General features: G+C 57.1%; 2 non-coding genes and 2 pseudogenes across 2 annotated transcripts; all 4 read right to left on the reverse strand.

Annotated features, from left to right (window-relative positions):
• The window catches only part of LOC144425004 (large subunit ribosomal RNA), a 3,694-nt pseudogene extending 3,590 nt beyond the window's left edge, over positions 1-104 (reverse strand).
• A 288-nt stretch (positions 105-392) lies between these two features.
• LOC144424937 (5.8S ribosomal RNA) lies at positions 393-546 on the reverse strand. Its single transcript, XR_013477156.1, has one exon. It is a non-coding gene; the product is annotated as a 5.8S ribosomal RNA (ribosomal RNA).
• A 298-nt stretch (positions 547-844) lies between these two features.
• On the reverse strand, positions 845-2,654 carry LOC144424951 (small subunit ribosomal RNA). The gene has a single exon (XR_013477169.1). It is a non-coding gene; the product is annotated as a small subunit ribosomal RNA (ribosomal RNA).
• A 2,399-nt stretch (positions 2,655-5,053) lies between these two features.
• LOC144425010 (large subunit ribosomal RNA) lies at positions 5,054-6,975 on the reverse strand (annotated as a pseudogene).
• Between the last annotated feature and the right edge of the window lie 525 nt (positions 6,976-7,500).

Below are 7,500 nucleotides of genomic sequence, written 5' to 3' on the forward strand. Positions count from 1 at the left end.
TTCCCGGTTCACTCGCCGTTACTCAGGGAATCCCTGTTGGTTTCTTTTCCTCCGCTTAATAATATGCTTAAATTCAGCGTGTGCTCTCGCCTGAACTCAGGTCGTATGTGTCAAGCGGACCGCTTCTTACACGGCCCGCTGGCATCGCAAGTCGTCGCCGCCGGCGCCGACCGAGCGCGTACCGTCGCCGCCTTGGCCCACGGTCGGTCTTGATCTCGTGACCGGACCGACCGACCTGGACCCGCCCCTCGAACGTAGTTGAACACGTCGAGGGGCCGGCGGTGTACGGGACACGCGGTCGCGCCGAGAAAGCTCGGCGACCGCTTCAACTTGGGGCGACGCCCGGCCGTCTTCGCAGAGGCCAGGCGACGGCCCTCGGGTGAGGACGAACGCGACCCTGAGGCAGACGCGGTCCCGGGATTGACCCGAGACCGCAATTCGCGTTCAGAAGGTCGACGTTCAATGTGTTCTGCAATTCACATTATTTCTCGCACTTGGCTGCGTCCTTCATCGACTCGCGAGCCGAGTGATCCACCGTTAAGAGTCGTCCTCGACGTTTCGCCCGGCGCCGAAGCGCGCGGACGTCCCACTGTGAGATCGAGCACAAAACCACCACCGACAACAACTGCACAAAAACACCAACAAACGGCGCCGAGCGACCGCCGGGCTGGGCCGGCGGCACATCGAGCGCGGTGCCCAGAAGCCACCATCGCACTCGGCTGCCTTGCTATGCCAACGTGTTACGCGTGTCGCACGGGGCGGAACCCCGATTGACGGCCGCCCTCTCGGCGGCACCCAAAGACAATTAAGTGCGCGGTCGGCCGGGGCCTACCACCACCTTCGGTAATGATCCTTCCGCAGGTTCACCTACGGAAACCTTGTTACGACTTTTACTTCCTCTAAATGATCAAGTTTGATCGTCTTCTCGACACGCCGACGCGGCCGTTGCCAGCCTCGACGGGGCCGATCCAAGGATCTCACTAAACCATTCAATCGGTAGTAGCGACGGGCGGTGTGTACAAAGGGCAGGGACGTAATCAACGTAAGTTGATGACTTGCGCTTACTGGGAATTCCTCGTTCAAGGGAAACAATTGCAAGTCCCTATCCCAATCACGAATGAGGTTCAACGGGTTACCCGGACCTTTCGGCCTAGGTTAGACACTCGCTGCTTCACTCAGTGTAGCGTGCGTGCGGCCCCGGACATCTAAGGGCATCCCAGACCTGTTATTGCTCAATCTCGTGTGGCTAAACGCCACTAGTCCCTCTAAGAAGTTAGACGCCGACCGAGAAGGTCGCGTAACTATTTAGCATGCCAGAGTCTCGTTCGTTATCGGAATTAACCAGACAAATCGCTCCACCAACTAAGAACGGCCATGCACCACCACCCACAGAATCAAGAAAGAGCTCTCAATCTGTCAATCCTACCTGTGTCCGTGCCGGGTGAGTTTCCCCGTGTTGAGTCAAATTAAGCCGCAGGCTCCACTCCTGGTGGTGCCCTTCCGTCAATTCCTTTAAGTTTCAGCTTTGCAACCATACTTCCCCCGGAACCCAAAGACTTTGGTTTCCCGGAAGCTGCCGGAAAGGTCGTCATGGTAACGCCTCCCGATCGCTAGTTGGCATCGTTTATAGTCAGAACTAGGACGGTATCTGATCGTCTTCGAACCTCTGACTTTCGCTCTTGATTAAAGAAAACATTCTTGGCGAATGCTTTCGCAGTAGTTCGTCTTCAGCCGATCCCAGAATTTCACCTCTAACGGCAGAGTACGGACGCCCCCGTCTGTCCCTCTTAATCATTACCTCGTGCTCCGAAAACCCAAAAAATAGAACCGAGGTCCTATTCCATTATTCCATGCAACACTATGCAGGCGAACAGCCTGCTTTGAACACTCTAATTTTTTCAAAGTAAACTTATCGGCCACCGCCGACAGTCAGTCAAGAGCACCGACGGAGAACCGAAGGTGAGGCGAACGCAACCAGTGACACGCCTTGCGACGGACCGGCGGCGCTCGCCCAAAATCCAACTACGAGCTTTTCAACCGCAACAACTTTGGCATACACTGTTGGAACTGGAATTACCGCGGCTGCTGGCACCAGACTTGCCCTCCAATGGATACTCGTTAAGAGTTTTAGGATGTACTCATTCCAATTACAGGGCCTCGTTAGAGTCCTGTATTGTTATTTTTCGTCACTACCTCCCCGTGTCGGGAATGGGTAATTTGCGCGCCTGCTGCCTTCCTTGGATGTGGTAGCCGTTTCTCAGGCTCCCTCTCCGGAATCGAACCCTGATTCCCCGTTACCCGTTATCACAAAGGTAGGCACGTAGCGTACCTTAGACAGTTGATAGGGCAGACACTTGAATGATACGTCGTCGGTGCAGAGACCGTATGATCCGCGTGGTTATCCAGAGTCATCAAACGTCACAGGACGAACCCGGTCGGTTTTGATCTGATAAAAGCGCGCCTCCCGAAGTCGGCGCTTAATGCATGTATTAGCTCTAGAATTACCACAGTTATCCACTTCGCTTACGAGACCAAATAAACCAAGACTGATTTAATGAGCCATTCGCAGTTTCGCTTTACGAGAACTCGTACTTGCACCTGCATGGCTTAATCTTTGAGACAAGCATATCACTACTGGCAGGATCAACCAGATAGCTGCGACAGCTGCGCTCGGCCCTTGCTGGGCCGCCCGGCGCGTGCTCGTCGCATTCGTTTAAGACCGAGGCGATCGCCTGCGGCCGTACTCAGCTTCGACAGTCGCTGGCCGCGACGTCCACGCTCTCGCCGGCAGTGCCAGGCGGAGCGATTTGCGTTTTTTCTTTGCTCGCCCTCTCTCGGGCTCGATCCATTCAGTTTCGCACAAACAAGAGCTCTGCCGGCCGCCTGCAGCGGTGCCTAAAACCCGGGCATAACAATGCGACCGTTCTGCTAGGCCGACAAGCGCTCAAGCCAGACGCTCGATCGAACGCCCCCTACATATTTGTCGAAACAACGGCTCGCTCATTAGCATCGCGTTTGTACTTTAACTTTTTTCGGCTCGGCTTCTTTCGACGCCGATGCCGGCGACGCAGCACTCTCTCGCCCGCCAGCCACCGAGAAAAGGGTGCGCTCCGACCGTCCCCGCACCGTACGCCGCTCTTTCTTGGCTCATTCGAGTTTACTGTCTTTCGCTCTAACAGGTCTTACCTAGGGTTAGGTTAGTATGCTTGCACGTTTGTACTTTAACTTTTTTCGGCTCGGCTTCTTTCGACGCCGATGCCGGCGACGCAGCACTCTCTCGCCCGCCAGCCACCGAGAAAAGGGTGCGCTCCGACCGGCCCCGCACCGCACGCCGCTCTTTCTTGGCTCATTCGAGTTTACTGTCTTTCGCTCTAACATGCCTTACCTAGGGTTAGGTTAGTATGCTTGCACGTTTGTACTTTAACTTTTTTCGGCTCGGCTTCTTTCGACACCGATGCCGGCGACGCAGCACTCTCTCGCCCGCCAGCCACCGAGAAAAGGGTGCGCTCCGACCGGCCCCGCACCGTACGCCGCTCTTTCTTGGCTCATTCGAGTTTACTGTCTTTCGCTCTAACATGCCTTACCTAGGGTTAGGTTAGTATGCTTGCACGTTTGTACTTTAACTTTTTTCGGCTCGGCTTCTTTCGACGCCGATGCCGGCGACGCAGCACTCTCTCGCCCGCCAGCCACCGAGAAAAGGGTGCGCTCCGACCGGCCCCGCACCGCACGCCGCTCTTTCTTGGCTCATTCGAGTTTACTGTCTTTCGCTCTAACATGCCTTACCTAGGGTTAGGTGAGTATGCTTGCACGTTTGTACTTTAACTTGTTTCGGCTCGGCTTCTTTCGACGCCGATGCCGGCGACGCAGCACTCTCTCGCCCGCCAGCCACCGAGAAAAGGGTGCGCTCCGACCGGCCCCGCACCGTACGCCGCTCTTTCTTGGCTCATTCGAGTTTACTGTCTTTCGCTCTAACATGTCTTACCTAGGGTTAGGTTAGTATGCTTGCACGTTTGTACTTTAACTTTTTTCGGCTCGGCTTCTTTCGACGCCGACGCCGGCGACGCAGCACTCTCTCGCCCGCCAGCCACCGAGAAAAGGGTGCGCTCCGACCGGCCCCGCACCGCACGCCGCTCTTTCTTGGCTCATTCGAGTTTACTGTCTTTCGCTCTAACATGCCTTACCTAGGGTTAGGTGAGTATGCTTGCACGTTTGTACTTTAACTTTTTTCGGCTCGGCTTCTTTCGACGCCGATGCCGGTCGACGCAGCACTCTCTCGCCCGCCAGCCACCGAGAAAAGGGTGCGCTCCGACCGGCCCCGCACCGTACGCCGCTCTTTCTTGGCTCATTCGAGTTTACTGTCTTTCGCTCTAACATGCCTTACCTAGGGTTAGGTTAGTATGCTTGCACGTTTGTACTTTAACTTTTTTCGGCTCTCTTTCTTGGCTCATTCGAGTTTACTGTCTTTCGCTCTAACATGCCTTACCTAGGGTTAGGTTAGTATGCTTGCACGTTTGTACTTTAACTTTTTTCGGCTCGGCTTCTTTCGACACCGATGCCGGCGACGCAGCACTCTCTCGCCCGCCAGCCACCGAGAAAAGGGTGCGCTCCGACCGGCCCCGCACCGCACGCCGCTCTTTCTTGGCTCATTCGAGTTTACTGTCTTTCGCTCTAACATGCCTTACCTAGGGTTAGGTGAGTATGCTTGCACGTTTGTACTTTAACTTGTTTCGGCTCGGCTTCTTTCGACGCCGATGCCGGCGACGCAGCACTCTCTCGCCCGCCAGCCACCGAGAAAAGGGTGCGCTCCGACCGGCCCCGCACCGTACGCCGCTCTTTCTTGGCTCATTCGAGTTTACTGTCTTTCGCTCTAACATGCCTTACCTAGGGTTAGGTTAGTATGCTTGCACGTTTGTACTTTAACTTTTTTCGGCTCGGCTTCTTTCGACGCCGATGCCGGCGACGCAGCACTCTCTCGCCCGCCAGCCACCGAGAAAAGGGTGCGCTCCGACCGGCCCCGCTCCGTACGCCGCTCTTTCTTGGCTCATTCGAGTTTACTGTCTTTCGCTTTAACATGCCTTACCTAGGGTTAGGTTAGTATGCTTGCACGTTTGTACTTTAATTTTTTTCGGCTCGGCTTCTTTCGACGCCGATGCCGGCGACGCAGCACTTCCTTTCCACTCCCTTTCGGACACCGGGGGCGAAGACGAGCAACGCCCCCCGTCGAACTGCGTTCGCTTGTTCCTTAGGGCCGACTGACCCATGTTAAACTGCTGTTCACATGGAACCCTTCTCCTCTTCGACCTTCAAAGCTCTCATTTGAATATTTGCTACTACCACCAAGATCTGCACCGACGGCTGCTCCACGCGAGCTCTCGCTCGACGCTTCGACGCCCGCCGCCGCGGCCTTCCTACTCGTCGCGACATAGCGCCGTGGAACGGCCCGTGTCGTCGCGACGGCCGGGTATAGGCCCGACGCTCCAGCGCCATCCATTTTCAGGGCTGGTTGATTCGGCAGGTGAGTTGTTACACACTCCTTAGCGGATTCCGACTTCCATGGCCACCATCCTGCTGTCTAGATCAACCAACACCTTTTGTGGGCTCTGATGAGCGTCGCGTCGGGCGCCTTAACACGGCGTTCGGTTCATCCCGCATCGCCAGTCCTGCTTACCAAGAGTGGCCCACTGGGCACTCGCATTCGAGGCGCCCGACTCCAATTAAGCGAGCCGGGCTTCTTACCAATTTAAAGTTTGAGAATACGTTTCGTCCCCAAGGCCTCTAATCATTCGCTTTACCAGATAAAACTGCGACAAAGCGCCAGCTATCCTGAGGGAAACTTCTGAAGGAACCAGCTACTAGATGGTTCGATTAGTTTTCGCCCCTATACCCAAATAGGACGATCGATTTGCACGTCAGAATCGCTACGGTCCTCCACCAGAGTTTCCTCTGGCTTCGACCTTCCCAGGCATAGTTCACCATCTTTCGGGTCCCAACATGGACGCTCTTGCGCGACCGCCCCGGCAGAGCGGGTGCGATCGGCCGGTCGTGCGCCGGCGCCCGCACGGGGCTCCGGGTCCGACCTCGTTCGGCCAAAGGCCGCCTTCACTTTCATTTCGCCTGCGAGTCTCGAACCACTCGACGACTCGCGCTCATGTTAGACTCCTTGGTCCGTGTTTCAAGACGGGTCGGGAGGGTGGCCGACGTGGCCACGGACCCCGAGCGCGTCGACGGCGCGCCACCGAAGCGGCAGCCCGCCGAACACCGGCACTGCGTACAGTGCAGGCGAACGACAAGCCAGCCGAACGGCGACGGCCGCACACAGAGCGCGCGCGGCATCCTTTCCTCGATCCGCCGCCGGGCCGCACCGCCCGCGCGCTGTAACACCCCCGCCGGAGCGGAGGCCACCTTCGCGCGGAGACTTAGACCGACGGCAAACCGGTCGTGACCCGCGCCGGTCGCTAGTGCGCTGAGACGGTGCGCGAGCCGACTCGGCAGCGGCGCCTTAAGCGTCCGCGAACCGAGACGGCGCGCCCACGCACCCATCTGAAAGCGAGCCGGCGACCTGACGGGCCCTCCCGTTTGCCTCTCAACGGTTTCACGTACTTTTGAACTCTCTCTTCAAAGTGCTTTTCAACTTTTCCTCACGGTACTTGTCCGCTATCGGTCTCGCGACCGTATTTAGTCTTAGGTGGAGTTTACCACCCGCTTTGGGCTGCATTCCCAAACAACCCGACTCCGAGAAGACCCGAAGCGGCCAAGGCAAGCGCCTCTATGGGCCTAACACCCGCCGTGGGACGAGGCCTCGATCAGAAGGACACCGGCGCTCGCCGTCAGCCGCACTGGGACTTTTTCGGCTCGGCTTCTTTCGACGCCGATGCCGGCGACGCAGCACTCTCTCGCCCGCCAGCCACCGAGAAAAGGGTGCGCTCCGACCGGCCCCGCACCGTACGCCGCTCTTTCTTGGCTCATTCGAGTTTACTGTCTGTCGCTCTGACATGCCTTACCTAGGGTTAGGTTAGTATGCTTGCACGTTTGTACTTTAACTTGTTTCGGCTCGGCTTTTTTCGACGCCGATGCCGGCGACGCAGCACTCTCTCGCCCGCCAGCCACCGAGAAAAGGGTGCGCTCCGACCGGCCCCGCACCGTACGCCGCTCTTTCTTGGCTCATTCGAGTTACCTGTCTTTCGCTCTGACATGCCTTACCTAGGGTTAGGTTAGTATGCTTGCACGTTTGTACTTTAACTTTTTTCGGCTCGGCTTCTTTCGACGCCGATGCCGGCGACGCAGCACTCTCTCGCCCGCCAGCCACCGAGAAAAGGGTGCGCTCCGACCGGCCCCGCACCGTACGCCGCTCTTTCTTGGCTCATTCGAGTTTACTGTCTTTCGCTCTGACATGCCTTACCTAGGGTTAGGTTAGTATGCTTGCACGTTTGTACTTTAACTTTTTTCGGCTCGGCTTCTTTCGACGCCGATGCCGGCGACGCAACACTCTCTCGCCCGCCA

This window comes from Styela clava, chromosome 6, assembly GCF_964204865.1.
Source record: "Styela clava chromosome 6, kaStyClav1.hap1.2, whole genome shotgun sequence".
NCBI classification, from domain to species: Eukaryota; Metazoa; Chordata; class Ascidiacea; order Stolidobranchia; family Styelidae; genus Styela; species Styela clava.